This window comes from Dipodomys spectabilis, unplaced genomic scaffold, assembly GCF_019054845.1.
Source record: "Dipodomys spectabilis isolate Male_0828 unplaced genomic scaffold, ASM1905484v1 ptg000714l, whole genome shotgun sequence".
NCBI lineage: Eukaryota > Metazoa > Chordata > Mammalia > Rodentia > Heteromyidae > Dipodomys > Dipodomys spectabilis.
This window is the reverse complement of record NW_024871391.1, coordinates 1,357,392-1,380,093: the sequence shown is the minus strand read 5'-3', so window position 1 is coordinate 1,380,093 and position 22,702 is coordinate 1,357,392.

Below are 22,702 nucleotides of genomic sequence, written 5' to 3'. Positions count from 1 at the left end.
CTCCCAGGACCCAGCCTACCAGGGCCTCGCCGGCTTCCACGGAGCGTCTTAGAATTCCACCAGGAGAAGCCACTAACAGTGCTGAATAGACGTGGGAGGTAGTGCTGTCTGGGTGCCACTTCAGATCTCTGGGACCGCAGCTGCCTCCCAGTTTGGTCCTGAGGGTGAGAATCCGGTAATCCTTACACCAAGTGAACCCCAGCGGGAAAGCTTGGAATATGTTCCCAAAGGAGGATAGCAAAGAACTCTCTAAGGAGGACAGTGAATTCGTAAATAAAAATAGAAACTCCAGAGATACCCATGAGTTTTGAGTTGGCAATTTGGGGAAAAAAAAAAGCCAAAAAAAAACCATTCATGGTGGATTACAAATAAAAATAACAGTAGAACTTCATTTTTCCCTTCCAAAAAAGAATCACTACAAATACACTTTGTTGGGCACAGAGTAAATAAGCCATGACATGAAAAACTTACTTGTTTAAAAGAATGAAGCAAATGTATGTGTATGAAAATTATTTAGGTTGTATTGTGTGAAAAAATAGAGCCTAGTGTGCTACCTTTGTGTGAAACACAATCCCACCCCCCTGTGTGCAGACAGACAGGCTGTGTGCATGCCTAGGTAATCTTTCTCCTTGGGAGTATGTGATTGATTACAGGCATTGGTCCTGTGAGAATAGGAATGAGGATAGATAAAACACAGACTTATTTTTCTTTGTTCAGCGTTTTTATGTCATTTGATTTCCTTTGTCATGTAAACTTTCCCTTTAAATATGTAAACCAATTATCCAACTAACCAATCAAATAAACAAACCCAGGTTCTGCACTCACTGTACCCTGTGAACAAAGTTGAAACACACTTAGATATCTGAAATCTTTCATCAATTTGAGACAGTTGGTAATGCCAATTGTCTGAATCATATTTTTATCATGAACACCTCCAACTTTAAAGGAATCTTTAAAATTTTTATTGTAAAGATGCTGTACAGAGGGGTCGCAGTTACATGAGTCAGGTAACGAGTGCATTTCTTGTAGAATGTTGTTACCCCTTCCTTTGTTGTTCTCCTATTACCTCTACCCCCTCCAACCTCCCTTACTCCCCCCCCCCCCAGTTGCAAAGATCATTTCCAACACAGTGTCCTGTGGGTATCATTGTTGCAATGGGTCATCCTGTGTCCTTGTTTCAGTGTTTTGTTATTCCCCTTCCCCTCCCCAAATTAGAAAAATGTATATATAAGATGCAGGGCACCAGAATCAAGTACAGTAACAACAGGGGATCTACCATAGGGGGAAGAGCATACAAAAGGAACAAAAGAAATCACTTAGAACATTAAAAACAACAAAGAAAAAGCTCGTGTCCATGTCTTGGAGTTCATTTTGCTTAGTATCATCTTATATGGTCATAGGTACATAGCTTTTGAGCTTTTCTGCTCATCTGATAAGATTATCCTAGACATATACTAATTATCGAAAATAAGGGAAACCAAGGAACTATGTTTCTTTGGGCGTGGCTCACTTCACGTAATATGATTTTTTTCTAAGTCTTTCCATTTCCTAACAAATGGGGCGATGTCATTCTTTCTGATGGAAGCATAAAATTCATATATATATATATATACACACACACACACACACATATATACATACATACATTATATACACACCACATTTTCTTGATCCACTCATCTACTGAGGGGTATCTGGGTTGGTTCCATATCTTAGCTATGGTGAATAATGCTGCGATGAACATGGTTGTACTGGTAGCTTTAGTATGGCCTTGCTTTTCTTAACATGTAGTTGTGTGATCAAACCTGTTGTGGACAATAAGGTCCACGAAACATGAAAATTTCTGTTCAGGTAGCCCAGGCCCACACACATACTCCCTGTCCAGCCCTTCCTGGCCAACCAGGAGGAATGGGTCTTGGGGTTATTAATGTGGGCACCCATGCCCCTGTTCTCTGAGGGGTGATGCTTGCTGGATTGTAGAGACACCAGGGCTTCCTCAATGATGTAGGTGAAAGGTCCCTAGACAGGGGCGCAGATTTGCCTGGCTGCTGGCGTGCTCTAGCGTGCTCTAGCGTTAACGCTAGCTCATGATCCTACAGGACAAAAGGAGGACAGCAGATCACAAGTAAGAGCAGAGGGCAAAGCCCATGGAGATGTTGGGAGCTGGGGTTCCGGAGGCTCCCATGGAAGGCCTACTCTTCCTCCACAAGTTCCCCCACTCCCCGGGTGACCCAGATGGGAACACGGGCAGGAGCTGTGCGCCACCAGAATGCGCTTAGCCTGCTTCTCTTGGTCCACTTTTACACACTGTTGTTCAAGTCAGTTTTAATTATAGAGGAAAACAACACAAAACCAAAATAAACGAGCTTTACATTTTTTTCTGCATATGTACATATTTTTCTATCAACAAAGAATACTAGAAAGCGATAATGGCCCTAATTACCTTTTCACCGTACTCGTAAAACCCCCTTTTATGTCTTCTGCAATAACCTTGTGCAGGAGCCTTGGAAATCTCAGCTCCTCTGCCCATCTCCACACCCCTGACATCTTCTGTGTGAGGGATAAGTGATATTTTGGGTGTCTGTTAGGATAATTACAAATGCGATAATATATGCAAATCTCATGTGAAGGAAATTATAGGTCACTGTGTTGTTTTCGTGGTATTTTGGTGGAGATAAAAGAAATTGCAATTCATTACCAGATTCTTAACATCTTTAATTTTGATAATTCTGGGCCATCAAAACACGGTTTCGAGACAAATCATATTATTTAGATTTTCCCACAAGACGGAAGCATTGGGCCTGTCACTCATACTCTCTGCAAACTGGAGCCGGGGAGAATGGGGAGGAGGGAGGGAGGGTAGGAGGGAGGAGGAGAGGGAGAGAGAAAGAGGGTGAGCGGGAGAGCTCCCGTCGACGAATTCATCGCTTTTACCGGGTAAACAAGGATTATTCATGAGTGTCGTGAAGATGAGCATTTTCTTCTCAGTAGCCAGCATACATATTTCATTCCCTGCAAGCTTTACTCCTGAATCCTTCTGCATAAATATTGCTCTTCTTAGAAGCTTCCCCATCACCCCGGGAGAAGTGGAATCAGAAGCCAACGAGAGCAAATTATGGCATATTGAAAACCATAACACGCTCCCAAGCCGAACCCTCCCAGTCCTGTTCTCTCCCCGCACCCCCCCTCCCGTGTCCGGGCTCACGTCGAGGCTACCCTACCTATTAAGGCCAGCTCTAAGCATCTGTCTCCCGAATGACGTCGTGACTTTCACCGGCCCTGAAGTGACTCTAGTCCTCCCTGTGGCGTTACCATTTGTTTTGAAAAATAGAATTTTGTGTTGCCTGTTTTGAGTGACAAGGTAGGAGAAATCATGTACAAGGATTGGCAGTTTTATTGGCTTGCGTGGGGGTTGTAAGGTAATTACATCTGAGGCATGCATGTTCTCGCCTTTTGTTGTTTGGATAGAATGGCAGAAGTAATTTTTTGTATTTATAAGCGACATTCTTAGTTATTTCACCCTCACCAACTGAGATTCCATTATGCTATTCCCAACTGTCTGAGTCAAAAAGCAAAGCCATATCCAACTCCCTTGTAGAATGATACATGGGAAAATCAAACTGTCTCGTATAAAAACAGCCAACTGTATTTGCTGTGTCTCTCATCAGAAAACCATTTGGGTGCTTACTGAGCTACATTCCAGTCTAATATTAATTCTTCAAGCTTGAGAATGTGCACAAATCCATAAAGACAGCCCGGCTTGGCTGTAACCTCCGCTTCTTTCCAAGCTTTTATTCCCTCCTCATGGCTCGGAGGCTGAAGTCGCTCAGGAGGAGATTAGACTTGTGTAGTGCTTACGAGAAAGACTTATGTGCTGCCAGAGTCCAACGGTGGACTGAGATCCTTCTACATAAAAAAATATATATGACCACGGTTCTCTTTTCTTACCCATGTGAAATGTGCTTCATGCGAGGCTTTGGATTCATTGATTGATTGATTTTGCCGGTACCGAGGCTTGAACTTGGGGCCTTGAGCTTCTATTACCATTTTTTGCTGAAGGCTAATGCTCTGTCACATGAGCCACACACCTCCACTCCCAGGTTTTTGCTGGTTGACTGGAGATAAGAGTCTCAGACTTTCCTGCCCGGGCTGGCTTTGAACCACGATCCTCAGATCTCAGCCTCCTGAATAGCTAGGATGACAGGCGTGAGCCACCGGCGCCCGGCTTTTGCTGTTGAGTTTGGTGTATTATGTCACAGGAACCACCGTAACCCTCTTAACACCTTCTGTAAGACTTCTAAAGGCTGAGGTCCCCGGATTCGAGAGACCTTTTGGGACAGGGCCCTTTTGTGGATGGATTCACTCATCCAAAGTGTTCACAGGCCTTTCCCAGCCATCCACTCCCGGCTCCCCACTGAGCTTGAACTGGATGCAGGATGGAGCTTCTAGAAATTCCATGTGTTAGCCAGCTGTGCAGTTTGAACACACTTGCATGACTTACAGCGTTTCGAGTGGTACAGGAGACACCGCATCCTCCAACAGATGCCTTTCCTCCCAGTCCAGCCCTGCAGCCTCTGGGTGGTATTTAGGAAGTGCCCGCACCCGTCTCTCTGTAAATGTGGGTAAGGAAGAGCAAAGCTGTTTACCAGACTAGCCATTTGTTTGTAAGCCTGATCCTCAGAGGAAATGTGTCCTCAGGTAAATGAGTCTTAGCCATTTGAAAGGCTTTTGCGATACGTGTGTTTTTAGTTGAATTAGACACCTGGTATTATACACAGAGCAAAGGCGAAAGAGAAGCCACGTTTTCTTTAAAGATGTTTGTGGACAGACATCTGATTCAGGAGCTGAATTTTGAAGCCAGATTCTGTGAAAGTTCACAGCGCAGTCACACACAGCATCGAGGAGCATTTGAGGTCAGTGTCGTAACTGAATACCTGGTAGTGTGGTCCTGTTTGCTTTCCATAGTCTTGAGAATTGTGTGAGAAGGAGTATCTCCGGGGTTCTGTTTCTCTGGAAGGTGGGACTGTATTTAGCTGCAGGGATTGGTGGGTGAGATGGAGGTACTCAGGAGAGAGAGAGAGAGAGAGCCATGTCTAAAATGCAGATTCCTGGGCTCTGGACGGTAGATCTCCTTGAGCAGACCTGGGCCAGGAAGGGCAGATCTGCAGTGAACCTCCAGATAACTTCTGTGACGATGACTCGTGGCCTGCTCTTCCGGAACCACTTTACCGTACGAACTGCTCCTGTTGGAAATGTCCCGAATAATATAGTAGGCGTGGAGAATATCAAATTCTTACTACAAACATCCTGCACTTGTGCATATATGAAATATATAAATATGTTTATGCATCTTACACGCACACATATGTGTGTGCATACACACACGCACATATGCACAAAATCGGCGGACTGAGAGAAGAAATAACGGGAAGAAACTCTGCTCTTCCATAGCTCTGCAATGTGTCCCGGCCTCTGCCCCGGAGCCGGAGCGCCGGGAACCTGCGCCCGCCCCCTTCCCTGCCCCCCACATTGCCCTGGTGAGTCCAGTTACCTGTGGACAGGGCAGCCTTGGCAGACAGTGCCAGGGCCTCCTCTCTCACCAGGCGGGTTTGATCTGCAGAATGTCTGGAGACTCCTGGTGGAATGCGGTTGCTCTTGATGGGCACGGAGTTGCACTCGGCTCCCACGTGGGCAGTTCCCCCGCTCTCCCCTCCAAGCTGGAGCCCAGAGCAGCCCTCGGAGCTGCGGATGCGCTGTGCGCAGAACTCCGACAGATCTTGCCCGCCCCGGTGTGCGCTTACGTGTGCCAGCCAGCTGCTCACTGGTGTCTTGACAGCCCCAGGAGGCATTTATCCGAGATGTCTCCAAGGACCCAGAAGGCAGGGCATCTTCCCCCTCCCCCCCACAGTGGGTGGTTCCGTGAAACACCTTCCACACCCGGCCTCCCTCCGCCCCTTCTCTTGTATGGAAAGAGCAGACGGGCAGGTGCCGGTCTGAGGGTGCCGCGTGCCCTCCCAGCGCCCAGAGGCACGGGACACTGGGGTTCTGCCCGCTGTGAGCAGCTGCCCAGGCCCTCGTCAGGACTCTGCCGGACGAGGGAAGGTGAGGGCTGGGGAGAGGACGGGACGGGGCCGGATTTTACAGTCCTCTCCCTCTGAACAGTCATGACCGTGGCCGTGGCCTCCCCCAGGTGACACCAGCCTGGGCCCCGGGGGGCTCGAGTCCCTGGAAGCCCAACCCACAGGGAAAAGGGGCGCAGCCTCACGGAGCTGACGGCCCAGCCACGTCTACGCCAGAGCCGCAGGGAGATACTCCGTAAGCTTTACCTCCCTGGCCAGGCCCGAGGTGATCAGAAAACTCTGCGACCTCTGAACTCGGCGCGAGAACGCCGTAGAGAGTCTGCTTTGCCTTTCCAAGACCATTTGCCAGAGGAACAGGCTAGACGTTTTAATAGTCGAAAACCGTTGTGCCTGGGATTGAAAAATTGATTTACAGTGGATTTTAATGCTCCCAGCAAAAGGTTTTTTTTTTTTTTTTGGCATTTTATATCTCACTGTTTGTCACTCTGTTACACGGATAGGGCTGTAAATCTCGAGGACAGCTCCATTTCCCCGTGGTGCCGGACTTCCCACAGGTAACCTCCACCCCTTCCTCAGAGGCCTGGGAACGGATCACAACAAATCCCAAAGCCTGGGTAACACGGAGATGTCAAGAGCAATCGTAATGACATACCCTGGGTAGGAAGGACAGAGTGACAGACGATGAGAAGCAGGCTCGTGGGATGCAGCCCGGATGCCGAGCACGGGACGCAGCGCCGGCGTGCACGGCCCCCTCGGTCCTGGGAAGCATTATTTATTTATTTTTCACTAAGCTCTTTGAGATAACTACCGTTTCCTTTAGCGCTAAGAAATCGGGCCAGGAGGTGCTCTGAGTGATGAGATCCTCCGACATCCTGCAGAGACAGCCGCTGCTGTAAATCGTGGGCCGACCACCCCAGCCAAGATGGCGAGAGGCGGAGCGTTCCCTTCTGGACGGGGACGGACCGCCTTGTCCTGTGCAGCCCTGCCGCCGTGGTCCCCCCGGACGGAGCATCTCTGCGAGTCAGCGCCTGGCCCGCAGCGCCTGGCCCGCAGCGCCTGGCCCGCAGCTTCCCTGGAGCTCCAGCCTCTCCTCTCCATTTCCTTTTCTCACTCTCAGAAGCGCGGCTGTGGCTCCGCTGAGTTTTCCGGAGTGAGCTCAGCACAGCAGCGCTGCCCCTGGGCCGCGTGGCTGGGGAGCTGGTGCGGGGTGGGGTGGGGGGGTCTTCATGGCCTCCCGCTCCATTGTTGCCACCTGGCCGATTCCTTTCCAAATGGCCAAGAATATTCTAGAAGCAGTAGCGGTGCTTTCTCCCTGACCTTGTCATGTGATGGCAGACGGTTGTTTTAATGTCTTCGTTCTTTTCCTCGGGAAAATATGTGAGTTCCGAGGGTTTTTTCCCCCAGTCTCTCAGCATTGAGCGTGTTCAGTGTTCAGTAAGAAGACCCCGGGGGAACGAGGAGACACAGGCAGCCGAGACCCAGAGAGGCCCGAGAGAGGGAAGGGCAGGGAAGGAGAGTGCTCGCTGGTCTGGCATGGAGGATCCCTTCACGGGGTGGGGCTTGTGCTGTCACAGCTCTGCTCACTCCACGCACGCCTTCCTCGTCCCGCGGAGGAGAGCGGCCTCTCCACCCGCGCCGGCAGAGAGCGGGCGTCTTGGTCGTTGGTGCTCTCTAGAGGGCCCCCTCCCCCCCTGCGTGCCTTCAGGCTGGACCGGATTCACTCTCCCAGCCCAATGTGACTTACGTCTTTAAATAAAATGTATAGAATGAACGTCCATATCAAATTCCGCCTCCCCCAGCTCCACCCAGGTGTCATGGCTCTCCCGGAAGTTTATTCTTGCTCCTATCCCGGAGTGGCGTGGCAGGTTCATAGGCAGAGAGCAACTTAGGAATGAATTCCTCCCAGCTCTTGGCAGTGCCCCGCATCAGAGGCTGGAGAAGATCGGCCCCTCACAGAGTGACGTGTGTCCACCCGCAGAGCCCCTTCCATCCAGACGGCCCCGTGGAATTCCCAGAGCCTGCGGCTGCGCGCTCCCCCCGGGCCTGGGCACGGGCCTGACACCACCCAGACCACCCAGGGAAGCCGGGCTCAGCTCGCGCCATGGTCCTCAGACTTTTCCCTTTGAAGATGTCGCCAGCTATTTCTTTACCGATATGTATTTTAGATAGATTCATCTTCAGAAGATGGCTGAGATTCTCGAGGTTCAAACTTTGGTATAAATTGGAGAACGGGCTGAGAAAATGGTCTGATTCTTTCGGAGCTGCGGTCAGAACTTACATTTGGGTAAAAACAACCATAAAGACATTGAATCAAAGATGTTTGTATTTGAAGAGTTACACTCATCAGACTTTTTTGGGGGGATGGGGGGAATTTTTCTGAACATTTTGTCGGAGAAAAGCCTGAGGAGTCTCACTCTTGCATTTGAAGGACTTGAGAATTAGATATATAATAAGAACGCAATTTCTATTGCACACGGAGCCAATTCTGGCAACAATTAAAAGTTAATTATCATGTCAGTAATATACGATCAACAACATGACACTGTTCAAGACTTTAATGAAAATATTCAGATTCATCTTGGGCTTTGAGTATCATCCAGACTACAGGAGAACTGTCCTTACTAAGTGAAAATAGAGGAAGAATAGAAAGGCAGCAGCATGGAGCATGTGTGTGTGGACAGGCATTTAGGTGAACAAAGCCCTGAGGTGGAGTACTAGATAAGTCACGGGACTCTGCCGGCACCAAGACGCCCGGCTGGCCTTGGATTACCAGCCACATGATCAGAATCCGACTCCGCTGGATTAATGTAAAGCCTCTCAAGGGTCGAACAGCAGTGTGGAAATGTCACCATGTCAAAAGCGATCATCTAATAGATCCTAACCTTAAAAACAGCCTTCACCAGCAACCCCACTCCTGGGCATATATCCAAAGGAAATGAAATGAGTATGGTAAGGAGTATGTTTACTGTACCACAACCGCCAAGATTTGGAATCAACCTCGCTGTCCAGCAAGAGATGAACAGGGAAAAGGAAATGTGGTAGGCAAATGGAATACTACTCAGCCATAACAAGAATGAAATTCAGGGCTGGGGTGTGGCTGGAGCGGTAGAATCCCTGCCTAGCAAGCACGGTGCTCTGAGTTCACACTCCCGGAGCACCAAACACCCCAAGCAAACAAACAACAACCATGCAATCCTGTCGCCGGGCACAATGTGCTCAGACATGGACAACATCACATTAAGTGAAATAATTCAGACACAGCTACACAAAGATGAGAGAGTATCACTCCTAGTTGGAACCTAAAATGTTGGAAAGTAGAATAGTTCTTAGGAGAGATGGGGAGGCGGGGGGAGAGGTTGATCAAGGGCCGGGGAGCGGACGGAGCCGCCGTGGCTCCGTGCGGCCCGTGCGTTCACCCCTTCGCGTTGGCAGACCCCGAGGAGAGCTGGGGGTCTGCGCTCAGTGTTGGCTGCTCGCGGGATCCAGGATCACTGGGAAGACAGGATTTCAAATGCTCTTCCCACAGGGAGATGGTGGCCGGCGGGGATGGTGATTTGATCATTGCAGGAGGTAAACACCTCTCGGGACGTCGCGTTGCACGCAGGTGGCGTGTCCTCCGGCATTAGCTCTCGCTCTCTTGTTTGGCATGTGGTGCTGGCGATTGAACCTGGGCCTCGCACGTACGGAGCAAGCTTACTCCCCTTGAACCATGCCCTTTGCCCTCACTAGTCTTTTTATGTATTTGTTTTGCTTCTTGGCCAGATGCGCTCAGTCTCGAGATCTTCCCGCCTCTCTGCTTCCAGGGAAGCTGAGATTACAGGCCTACACCACCGAGCCCAGCTTCAACTCTCTTCTACAGTAGTTTAGGAAAGCAGCCTCCCCCACTGACAGTAAACAGTTTGAGATGGGAGTTTTAGACACGCAGGTTTCATTAAAATCTTCAAACTGGGTCTGCGGAGCCCTTGAGCAAAACGTGCCAGTCAGCGGAGCGCAGGGACGTGTGCAGAAAGCCAGCGAGCTTAGGCTCTGAGCCGGTGTTGGGCATGCATGCTTGACTCTCATCTCCCGTGGCGCTGGCACAGGTGGCGTGGGAGCTCGGGCCCCTCCCGCGTGGTGGAGCCGCTCCCGGGGCCGCGGCTGCACGTGGCGCCGAAGGCTGGGTGCACAGAGGTGGTCGCAAAGGTCTGAGGGTCCACAGAGGAGCCCAGCCCCGGAGCCCCGGGCTGTGTGCTGAACGCCCAGGAAGGTGACAATTTACCTGGGGAAACAGACACTGGAACCGAATGGAAGAGCCCTTCCCAGAAAACCCGGGAGGATTCAGGCCTGTGTCCCTTGGCCTTACCCAGAAGGAAGTCCAAGTCCCAGAGTCCCTTCCGCTTACCAGGGGTCTGTCCCGAGAGCCCGGCCCGCGTTGGCAATGCTGTCAGCGAAGTGGGAGTTCAATACACGTAACCTGGTGGCCGTCACCGCTACATCGCACAAGGTCTGCGGCCCTGCGTGTCTGGCCGGCGCCTGGCCGGGGCTTGCTGGGTGAGAGCCGGGGAAAGACTCGAATCCAGAGCTCTGAGTCCTGAGTGCTCGCCACTCCACTCCAGCCTACAGCGCCCAAGGGCAACGCAGCGGCATCGCCCAGCCATCCCGTGCGGAGTCCTTCGTGTCCATTTTATCTGGGCCATCAGTGATCCATAAAAACCATATTGGAGAATATTTCGACCGCCGTGTCTTCCAAGAGTTTCTATTTTTTCCCTTCTCCCGCATGTCAGAATATTTAATGTTGTTCGCTATGACACAGAGAACTTTCCCCCCCAGGATTTGTTTTGGAATCTAATTAACTTTGGAGTGGGGCGATAGCGCTGGCGCACCGTCCGTTTCTGCAGCCGAGAGGAACGGGGCTGGTGTGGAGGGCGGGCGGGCCTGTGGCTGCGGTCAGCCAAGGACTCAAGTGTGGTCTGAAGCCAGAACTTGGGGGGGGGGCGGGGGAATGTCGGGGGGCTGGTGTCTCTGGGGTTTCAGCTCTGTAAGTCTGGTGTGGCTGAGCCGAGAAGGGAGGCATATGCGGATTTCGACAGGAATCGGGATTCTGCGAAAGCTTTCCAGGCGCTGATGGAGGCTGGGGATCTTCCAGTGTGCAAAGTGATTTTAGAAGGCAGAGGATCCGTTCGGATTGAATCCCACAGACCTCTGTCTTTGACCCGTTTTCCTAACTTAATGAGCCGTGAATATGTGGCCCGGGGAATAATTTCTCTCAGGAACAAGCAGCAAACAAATGACTGGAACAAAACTAGACTCGGCTTTAAGCTTTCTCCCCTCCCCCCCCCTCTGGTGTTATTCTTAATACATTTTTTTTCCTTCAGGATTTTTTTTTTTACTTTTAGTTTTAGAATTTTAGAGCGTAAAATGTATAAAACTACAGCTTCTAGCACCCTTCCTCCATCCATCCACCCATCGGCATTTCCATCTGTAAGTTGGACAGGGCTAATCGTCTGCAAAAAACCACCATCCAGCCGTGCGGGGAGTAGCAGGCTGCTGGGCAGAGCCCTTCTCCCTGATCCCCAGGTACAGAGGAGGCAGCCCGGGCCGGGCTGGGTGGAGGCCGAGCCCCTCCTCCCACGCCTGCCCTGGCCACCCACGCCAGTGCCAGGGAGCTTGCACGCCGTGCTTTGAGGCAAGTGGGCCTAGCGTTATTCCTTCCGGTGGGCCTCGTTCCATCTCATTAGTAACCTAAAGCTTCACGGTGCCCTTCCAACCCCACTCTGGCACCTGAGTTTGGAGAAATTGTACGACTTCCCAAGTCAGAGATTACTTCTGGCTTCTGAAAGAAGTTCAAAACCTAGCAGTACTTTTCCCGAATGAGTTTTGCTTCCGGAACTTGCCTGTAAAGCGTGAAGAGGAAGGATGAAGGGTTAGAAATATTTGTGAAAACGGAAAGCCTAGATCAAAATCTAAAGTGATTTTAATGTTTCCTATCATCCCTTTAAATGTTTATCCATTTGAACGTAAAACTCTATTTATTTTGACTTTCTTATTTACTTCACTACGAAGTCATAAATACCAGTTTCTTACATGTTGGATTATTTCATCTTTCCAGGCAAAATCAGGCATATGTCTTTATTTTTAGATAATTCATGCTCATAAAGGAACACATTTTCTTCACGTTGATAATATTGTTTTAGTCTTTTGAGATGAAGTATTTATAATGAATACAAATCAAATAGAGGTTCAGAGTTTAGTACATGCTATGTAAGTGTTTTTTTATGTCAATATGGAAAGTGCTGGTCAAGTAGCTCTCTCAGGGCTGGGCAACGTGCCAGATCTCAGTCTTTAAAGAGAACGATTCTGTCTTTAAGTTTCTATGCCACAACGTGCCGTGTGGTAGGTTTTACAACAGAGAAACAGTCTTTCTAGGGTAGTAAAATATAGAGGCCTGTAAACGGCTATGTCTAGTGATTTAAAAATAGGCGATTATGGACATAACTTTGGCCTTCTTCTACACGTGCTCTTGTAGCATCTGTTAGAGAGGAACGTGTTGTGGTAAAGACGCAGGGAAACGTCAGATCGATGCTACCATGCTCCGCGTGGCTGGACGAGGTACATCACCGGAGACAGCACCGCACGCACCACATGGACAGCGTGGTAGCTTCAGCGCTTGAGAGTTCTGATGCGAACTCTCCTCGAATGCGTCTGGTGAACTGGGGTGGGCCTAAAAGTGAGGCTGTGGGAGCGGTGGGGTAGTGCGTAGACTCTGAGTCTGGGGCCGGCGGCAGGACCAGAAAACCACTTCTCGACTTCGGCCCTTGTTTCCCAAAGCATCCATTTCAATCAGATAAGACCAGAGCTGGATTTGGCAGTCACAGGCAGATTCAGTTCAGTGCTCTGTTCACGGTAGGTCCTCACCTAACGAGGCTGGAGTTGGGTTTTATTGAGAAGTTTACTTTTTTTGTTTGTTTTCCCCCGCTTTTTTCTATATTCATTTCTTTGGCTTTCAATTCGGAAGTTGTTACTTTTTCTGAAATTTCATCTACAAGGGACCTAGCTTATCTCTAACAGATACCTCTCTTATTAGAAAGGCTGGAAATACATGCACGAGGCGTATTAGAGACAACCGGGCACGTTTACATTTAGATCCTCTTCCCCATGTCACGAGATACAGAACTTCTGCAGTTCTGGTTTCTGATAACTGGCGGGAACATCATCTGAGTTCAAGGCGGAGCATGAAGAGAGCGCTTCGGTCTCTGCATCTGCTCTCTGGTTTGATTTCAGACGTGTCGCTAGAGCTTTAGCAATCTCTCAGTCTTCCTTTGCTTGCTTCTGTTGGCCGGCTACTTTCAGGTAAGACTTTCTATGAGGTCTCCTTGGCGATGAGTTTGCATACGGGCTGAGGACGCGGTCAAGCCAGAGTGTGTGTGTGTGTGTGTGTGTGTGTGTGTGTTGACGTTCCAAGTTAACACAGAGGTCCTGAGGTTAGTGGATGTCCCCAGGTTTTTAGGTATGTAGTGTTCATTCATTCTGCTCCGTGTGCATTGGTCACTTAGCAGTTCTTGAGTAGTTACTATTCATAATACTCGGAGTAAAGCAAAAAAAAAAAAAACTAAGATGAGTCTGTAAGCATATGACCATTTGCTATACAGGTATGCGAATGTGCATACGCACGCAGTTTCTGTACAGGTTTCAGTTTGATTTCACCGCTGACTTTCTGTGTCTGTTCGTCAGAGCTCAGATGTTCCCCGCCGATGCGTCATTACTGCTTCAGCCAGTCTAGCTTATATGCATATTTTTTTTACCTCTTTGTGTTATTTAAAGACAGTCAATATTTCCAGTTACAAAGATCCTTAGATCGCTCTACTTGCAAATCTGACCAGTGCTGTAAAAACAAAGCAAAAAGACAGCCCAGGGAGCAAGACGGTGGGAGGCTGACAGAAGCAGGGTGGAGAGGCGCGCAGGACGAGGGGCGTTCAGCCAGATGGGCTGTGGAGTCCGTGCTGTGTGGACATCCTGGAAACGCTGATGCCTCGGCCTCTGTTCCCGTGGTTCTGTCAGCCAGAGGCAGTGGCCGGAGGAGGAGAAAAGTGAGGAGCTATTTTTAAACGATTGTTTTCCGTAGTCACTCACTGGTTTCGCTGGCTCTGCTTCGGCTGACGTAGCTCATGGGTGATTCTGTCACTTTTCGCCACGCGGCTTTAAGGTTGGAGTATTTCCACCCACGCTGAAGAGCTTGCACATTTGTGCTTGGTTTGTGACTTGTTCCCCTTCACGTACTCGGCGCGTAAGGGATTTAACCCTCCGTCAGCACGCGGGAGTTAGACCGTCAGCTCCAGGAGACGGCGCTCACAGGCCTAAGGATTTCATTTTAGGTACCCTCCTTGAAACGCGAGCTCTTTTGGGGTCTGGGACATCTCCTCGTGAGCAGCGTCATGTGGAGAAGGGCTGGAAGTTGCCTGGGGAAAGCAGAGAGATTTCTGAGCTTCCGCTAGTGGCGAATACATTGCATTAGCGCATGGAGAACACGGCTCGGTGCGCTCTCAGCTGTGTAATTTCGAATGTGTGAACTCTATGGTCATCTCCAGGAGAGAATGAAAAGCAGAAATAGTCTGAACTGTGTCCTCACACCCAGGACTGGGGTGGCGGACGCGCTTGCATTGCTAGTTCGAGCCAGGGTTTGGGTGGGCTCCACACTCCACCGGCCCGCTTCGGTCTTTGGGCTGAGCTGCAGTCTGTGAGGGCGGGGAGGGGCCCTCGCTGCTGGTTTCTTCCCGTGTCCTTGGCTGCCTGTCGCAGAAACGCAAAGGGGCTTTTCTCGCCTGAGCCCAGGGACAGCTGGCTCACGAACCGCGCCCAGGAGCCCGCATCTGTCGGTGTGTAGGATCTTCTCTTGCAGCACACCAGCCCATTTCTCAGTCGGGGTGTCTGCCGCCTCGGGGTGAACCTCGTGAGATAATTGCTCACGCTGTCCCGAGCGCCTGCGTTGCTCCCGTGGCAAGGCCCGAGCTAGAGGCCGGGCTCGTGAGTCTCCGGCTCACCCAGTCCACGGCAGTTAGAGGCAGGAGACACCGATGCTGTCAGGAAAGGCTGGGAAGGGGACCCCGCACAGCTGTGAGCAGCAGATGTCCGGTACGCACCGTCACGTGGTGGCCCGCTAGGGCCTTCTGCTCCCATCAAAGGCCGATGCGATCAGGAACTGAGCTCTTTCTCTGGACGTTCTGACTTGCTGCTGCGCTCCACCGAGCTCTTCCCTGACATGCTTCCCACAGTTTTCTCTCTCGTTTCTCTGACAGTACCGCACGGCCGGCCCACGATTCCCGAAGCCTCCTCTGAAGTGTTGGCGTGGGTAAAAACACCAGCAGGTTGTCAGTAGAGAACTCTGTCAGTCTTGCTCTGCAGCTGAGAGCAGGGGCTACGTTTTATTTGATTATGTCATTACCCAAAGCCCAGCAGCGTAGGGTCTACACTGAAAGCCGGTGACAATGTCACTGTAAAGCGATCAGCCCTCCCCCGAGCTCAGCCCCTGGAACTTGAGAGAATTGAGTGAGTGAACCTGTTCTGATAAAATGGAATAGAAGCAGTTTGGTGGACTCAAACTCTTTGAATCCATCCAAAAGGTTGGGCCTGGCCCTCCGCGGGGCCGGGCCTCCAGGCTGTGCTTCTGGTTTGTCCACGGGTTCCCGAGGACTCCGTGGAGAGTTTGGGGCCTGCCTTGGGTGCTTCCTCTCCCTCTTGGTGAGTGAAGCATACTCCGCGTGAGCTTCGCTCTGTTCCAGCTTCTCTGGGCCTTGGGCCCCCTTCCCTCCTGCTCCTCTCGCCGTCACTTTCCTTTCTGTTCGTTACTTCCTTTTATTCCTGTTTTACCATTCCTTCCTTCCCACGTCCCTTCACCGTTTCTTGGGTTCATTAGTATCCTAATTAACCACCCACATACTTAAATAGTTCTTTTCTAAATCTGAATCGTGTTGCAAAGGTGATGTATAAAGGGGTTACTGTTGCGTAAGTAAGGCAATGAGTACATTTCTTTTTGGACAGTGTTACCTCCCTCCCGCATTTTCTCCCACTTTCCCTCCCCTCTTTTCCCCCCAGGTTGTAAAGTTCATTTCCAGCATCGTGTCTGGTGAGCATCACTGTTCATTGGTTCACCCTTTCTGTCTCCATTTCTGTGATTGCAAATCAGATAAACATATATAAGACAAAGCGTACAGACATAAAAAACAGGGGCAACAGGGAATAAACCAAAGGCAGAAAGAAAGAAAGAAAAGAAACAACTGCAAACAGTGACCTAGAAAAACCTCTTGTTTCCATTTCTTGAGGCTCATTTCGATAAGCATCATTTGATGTGATCATATGCACATAGCTATTGAGCTATTGTGATCCTCTACTAAGAATATCCTAGACATACTCTAGTTACTACAAATGAGGGAAACCATGGAGCCTGGATTTCTTTGGTTCTGGCTTACTTTGTTTAATATAATTTTTTTTCCAAGTCCTCTCATTTTCTTACGAATGGAGCGATGTCATTCTTCTGATGAAGGCATAGAATTCCATTGGGTATATATACCATGTTTTCTTCATCCACTCATCCACTGAGGGGCAGCTGGGTTGATTCCACATCTTCGCTATGGTTAATAATGCTGCAATGAACATGGTTGTGGTGGTATCTTAAATAGCTCTTTAGAGGTAAGTAGGAAGGATGGGGGAGTAGCTTAAAATAATTGCTCTGTATGTCAAGGGTCCAGGTTGGAGCCCCAACACCACAGAAATCAAATAACAAGGAGGAAGTTAACATCGCTGTGCTTCCTTGGTCTGGAATATATTGTGGTTATCCTGATAGCAGAAGATAGCTCCCTGTAAGCCTTTTTTAGGGACAGAACAATAAATCTAATTATTGTGATCCAGTACTTCACAGTAAATACGAAAACTCTCCTTTCACTAAGATTTTCAGGGACATTCTTTTTATAGCATGAAAAGCATTTCCCTTGGTAATACTTTCACTCTAGTTCTTCCAAAAAATTTTAAATCTTGTGAAATGTAGCATAATTTGTTAAAAGTGGAATAAATTCTTCATTTTGCTAGTCTTAAAATAAAATTGAATTTTCTGGTATGAGAGCAAATTTAAAGGAAATGGAGTGGCCTGGCTTCTTTTCCTAGGCCATTATTATAAAATACAGTAAAAGAGTCCATTATCCAAACAACTTTTCTTGATCAGTTACAGGCATAATTTTTTTTCATTTTGTTTTTTCCCCTTTTTTCCCCCTGCTATACACCCCTCACACTTGCTTGGCTTGCTAGCTGGCACTCTGCCACTTGAACCACAACCCCATCTCTGCTTTTAACTGCTTGAGTCTCATAGGCTTTTCTGCTCCAGATGGTTTTGAAGGAGTGTTTTCCCGATCGCAGCCTGTGAGTAGTCAGGGTCACAGGTGCGGAGCACCAGCGCCCAACCATAAAGTTTTCAGTATGTAATTTACGTGGAGCAACTGAGCTGTATTAAAACAGGAGGAACAGAGTTCCATCTTTAACTTTGAGTTTAAAGCAATTAGATTTTGAACCTTGAAACATCATGAAATTTCAATACATTTTATTATAGTTTGTTGGAGTTATTTTTTTTGTCTTACTGTTTTATTATTGGCTTTTGAAATTTCCCCACACTAACATGCTGTCCTTGCAAAGATACGGCATCTGCTTTAAAAGAAAAGGAAAAGGAAAAAAAAAAAGATCATTCAAGCACGTACCTGAGAAAATCTCGAGTACAGATAATTTATTCTTTCTACAAGGGCTTAGGAAGTAAGCATTGAACCCGACACAGTGCTGTGGCGTGGAAGCGAGTTTTGGAGGGAACTAGAAATGGCTCACTGATAGCGAGTTATCCTCTCCTGACAGAGTGGGGTGTCAGTTTTTAGGGTCTTACATCATAGTTTCATGGTGAGCCAAGTCGAGGGTGAGCATACGGGAGAGAGGCATGGATGGATGTCTCTCTTGCTCAACAGTCTCATCGGAGCATCTATAACTGTCACCTTGTACATTTTAGTTTTTCTCTGCTCTGATTGGACAGAATTCTATCTAGATAAGGGTAAAAGCTAAACACAATAAGAGAAAACTACAAACTGGTTTTTTGGTGCACGGTTGGGAAACAGTGGGTATTTAGAAAGCTTTCTTGTTTTCTCTCAGTATTGTCCCGGAATAAGTAGCCGTCTGTTGTCTGCCAGGTTCCCGTCTCTCATGGATGAGAGGGGTGATATCAGGGTCCATCCCACAAGTCCAGTGTGTCCCCAGAGATGACACTCATCTTACGCACAGACAAGAAAAGCAAACCCATTTCTGCTACCTGGGAAAATCCTTTCGTATTGTCCGTCCTTAGGCTAGGAGTATAAGTCACCGATGGAAGTTACAGGTATGCGCGAGAATCCGAGACAGACATCACTGAAAGAATAACTGTGTTTTGCATCAGATTTTCACACACGAGCCAGAATACTGTGACCATCCCTGAAGAAATGCACCCGTATCCAAAGACTCCCCAAAGCGCTCCAGACTGCTCATAGACACCAGAGCCAGGGCCAAACACCTCCAAGTCAGCATGATAGAACAGTGGCCGGAGAGGCTCAGAGGCCGCAGGGAAAAGGAGTCTCTCATGCGGGAACTGCCAAGGTATACAACTGCACATCTCTCCTGAGAGTAACGTGTGTGTTCACCGGGCTTTAGTCTTGCTGATCGTCTCCCTCAGAAATTTTCAGGGACTGTTCAACATCACACAAACTGCTTCTAAACCCACCCAAGATTTTTTTTTTCCCCCATCTTTCACTGGTACCTGAATCTGCTTTAAAACTGCCACGAAATATTTTTAAGTATATGCATGGGAAGTGAATGTGGCTTCAGATCGACTTCAGCGAAAGGGATTCATGCCATTTGCCATGAAAACGCTATTCTCAGATGGAAACAGCTCTGTAATTCACATGCCACATACTCAGAAGTAAATCTGCATGGCTGGTACAGCTGTCTACAGTCTCCCCTCGTGGACTGAGCCAATAAAAGCAGCCCTTCCTAGAGAGCCTCTCCTATGACCTATGACCAGGGGCTTAACCGCAGGCAGGCCCCTTCTGCATCTCCAGTAATTAATTATCGTCAGTTGTCTCGCTGACAGCTGAGGGCTACATTTAGCCAACCAGCTGCCCGGCCTCGCACAATGCCGTGTTTGTCCCCAGCGCCGTGGGTGTTGCTCGCTGTATGGAAAATAACCACGGCTGTACTTCCATTTGCCTCCGCGTAGATGCTTTATGACGGGCCAGCCCGGCCTATGGAAACGCTCAGGGTCCACGAAGGCCTGGGAAATACCACGGCTGCCTAGACTTGAGCAGAAGGGACAGGAAGTAATTAAACCCCAAGTGAGCATTGCTCAGAGCACCCGGTCAAAGGGCCCCCAAGTGTGAAGGTGGTTTAAAACCGGTCCATCATTTTGCTTCTTAGGAAGTCAGGATGGAGATCGTAAGAGGAAGTTCTCACTCCCACGTGCCCCTGGGAATGTTTGTGCTCAGCTGCAGAGCAAACCTATCAGTCCGCGAAACACATAATTTAAGAGGCCTCGCCAGTCGCCAGCTCTTTCTGATCTGTGAACAGATGACACTGTATCAGGGTCTGCAATATCCGGTGTCCTTATTTGTTTCTTTACCTATCAGCGCCATAGCGTTTTGTAATATAGCAGAGTAAGTCTGAGTTTCTGGAGGAAGCCGGGGAAGAGAATCCTGAATTTGACGGGCAGCTCAGACAAAGCCCTCAGACTTAACATGTCCACAGTTCCTGTTAGTGATCTTAAAGAGGAAATACAGGAAACTAGACGTTGCTTTTTTTCTTCTTCTTCTTAAATTTCCTTTTTGTTTGTTTGTTTTTTTTAACATGGCCCTCTTCTGTGACATGATTTCAACTATTCTGCGTAAGTAGCAGAAGCCATGCTCCTGTTGCTAGCATGTTCTTCGGCTAACTTCTTGATCATCTCTCTGCCGGGCTCCTACCTTCTTGGGAGTTGTTCCTTATTAATTTAATACTAACTCAAATGAATGTGAGTCTGGAGTCCGGAAGTAGTCTGAGGGGTGGATTCTGAGATCGCGCCTGCGGTATCAAGTCCAGTTTTTAATTTTTAAGCTGGTGAGCGGTGTTTGTACTCGTAGGAGTGGCTGTGACCAGATTCAGTAAAGCCCAAACCAGGACAAATGCTGAGTGATTATTTGAAATCAACCACAAAATATACATCTGAACTTGAAATCATGACGTATTTGTGTGTGTGTGTGTGTGTGTGTGTCTGTGTGTGTCCGTCAGTCTGTGCCTGTTTACCACACCCTGGGCTTGGGCTCAGGCTCAAGTTTGTGTCTGCGCTTGGATCACATTATGGGAGATGTCTTCAAACTCTTGGACACTTAGGGTTTTAATTGGAAGAAGACAGCATCATACTAAGCAAATCCTAGTAGACATGGCAGTATTTCTAGTATTTCTTTTCTTTTCTTTCCTTTTTTTTTTTTTTCTGGTTTCATGTCAACATTCCTCCCACATGAATTTGAAAAGGATTTCTCAGCTTTGTAAAATTCACACTGACATCTGTTCTCCACTATAAAAGTTGATAGTTGTGTGGAAATTTGAAATGTAAATCAGGTATCATTTTTCTCTTGCAACTTTCAATTAAAAAGAAATAGCTACATTTTTAAGAGAATCAAAGTCTGCAGAAGGATTTCCACATAAATACCTTAAAAAAAACCTGGAATCTAAATTCACACTAGCTGATGTCATCTTCTTTTTGGATGTCATTGTGTGTGTGTGTGTGTGTGTGTGTGTGTGTGTGTGTGTGTGAATGTAACAATGAGAAGCCCAAATCTTCTCTAAAATACTTCCAGTAGGAAAAATCTAAAACTTGTTGTGGTACAATCTATTATCTTACTCTACATGTTACGAACAGTCACGCTGATTTTATTTTATTTTATTTTATTTTTTGTCGGTCGTGGGGCCTGAACTCTGGGCCTGGGCGCTGTCCCTCAGCTCTTCAGCTCAAGGCGAGCGCTCTACCACTTGAGCCACAGCGCCACTTCTGGTTTTCTAGTGGTTTTTATTGGAGATAAGAGTCTCACGGACTTTCCTGCCCGGGCTGGCTTTGAACCGCCATCCTCAGGTCTCAGCCTCCTGGGTAGCTAGGATGACAGGCGTGAGCCACCGGTGCGCGGCTTGGAGAGTGGTTTTCAAAGAGTGTGCGGGAGTGAGTGCCCATAGACAGTCTATAGTCACTGTGTTCCCCTTTCCCTCCGTCCTAGTGCTGGGGCTTGAATCCTCCCTTTGCTTTTCACTCCTGACAGGTGCTTTACCACGTGAGCCACAGCTCCTGGTGTAGCTTTTCTTTCTTCCTTCTTTTTTCCCGGTTTGCTGGGGGTAAGCATCCCCACAGACTTCGGCTCTGGCTGGCTTTGAATCTCCATTCTCAGATTTTTTGCCCTCTGAGTAGCCGGGTTGACCTGGCACCTGGCGGTGTTCATTTGTTTTAAACCATTTCTGGTTCCAAAGACAAATGGGAATGAGAAGGGCCACCATAAACGAGGAGCCGGGCAGTGTCCCGAGGCTCCTCCACGGTTGGGGCTGGGCGGCTGGAGCGGCAGCCGGGCTCCTACCGCCGGGCTCGGGTGGATCACCGCCACGTCGGCTGCCTGCTGCTACGTCCCGGGTGGCCTGAGACCCGGCACTGCCCGGGTAACGTGTAGTCCTTACACGCGTCCTGCAGAATAAGTAGTGACACCGCGAAAACTCGAGAAACGGAAAAAACAAGCATTCACCGGGGAGAAGAGGTCCCCGGGAGGTCTTCCGAGGGATGACGTCAATGGCCACATTGCGAGTTCACTTTCCTGACATATAAACCCAGAGGAGGGCAGACAACACTGTCAGCAAATCAGAGCGCAGTAACAGTAAGACAGACGTGAATGGAAGATGAGGACGCGGGATCAAGTGTTAGAACAGGAGGAGAAGCCCCGGGCCGGGTATGTGAGAGAGGCAATGAATTAAATAAGCATATTTGCTAGCATGGGCACGCTAGTCCCCAACATGAAGGAGAAAACAAAGCCAATGGCAAGGCTCACCGGGCTGATGAAGTCCAAATGACGCATACGACGGCTTTCAGGGAAACTGAGACCAGAGGAAATTTTGTCTGAGGACAAGCTCGTGAATAATCGCCTGAGCTCACGTGTAAGTCAGCAACTTCCAGGGTAGACGGCCGTAGCTGCTGGTACTTTGGAGAGCTTACATAAACGGCGTAAGAGTCGTGCGGCCAGTGAGTAGCAGCATGGGAATCCCAACCCCCCCAGGGAGGCTCCAGCCAGCCATTCTATACGAGCGTGCGTGGATTCTCCACGGCTCCCGCAGGAAACACTGGGGCGCAGCAAAAAGGCGATTTTTCCTTCTTCGTGTTCTCTCCAGAGAGTACGACGAAATCGTTCCAGGAAGAGTCACACAGCAGAAACCCTACCACTGCCAGTCTAGCCAGAGTCCAGCCCGTGTGTCTCGTGTTGCGTTCTCTGCAAGCCGTGGCCTCAGAGCAGATCTCACAGTTTGCTGGGGTCCTTCCCCGGCGGGGAGGGAGGGGACCGCTCACGGCTCTGAACCTGGGGTCTCGAGAA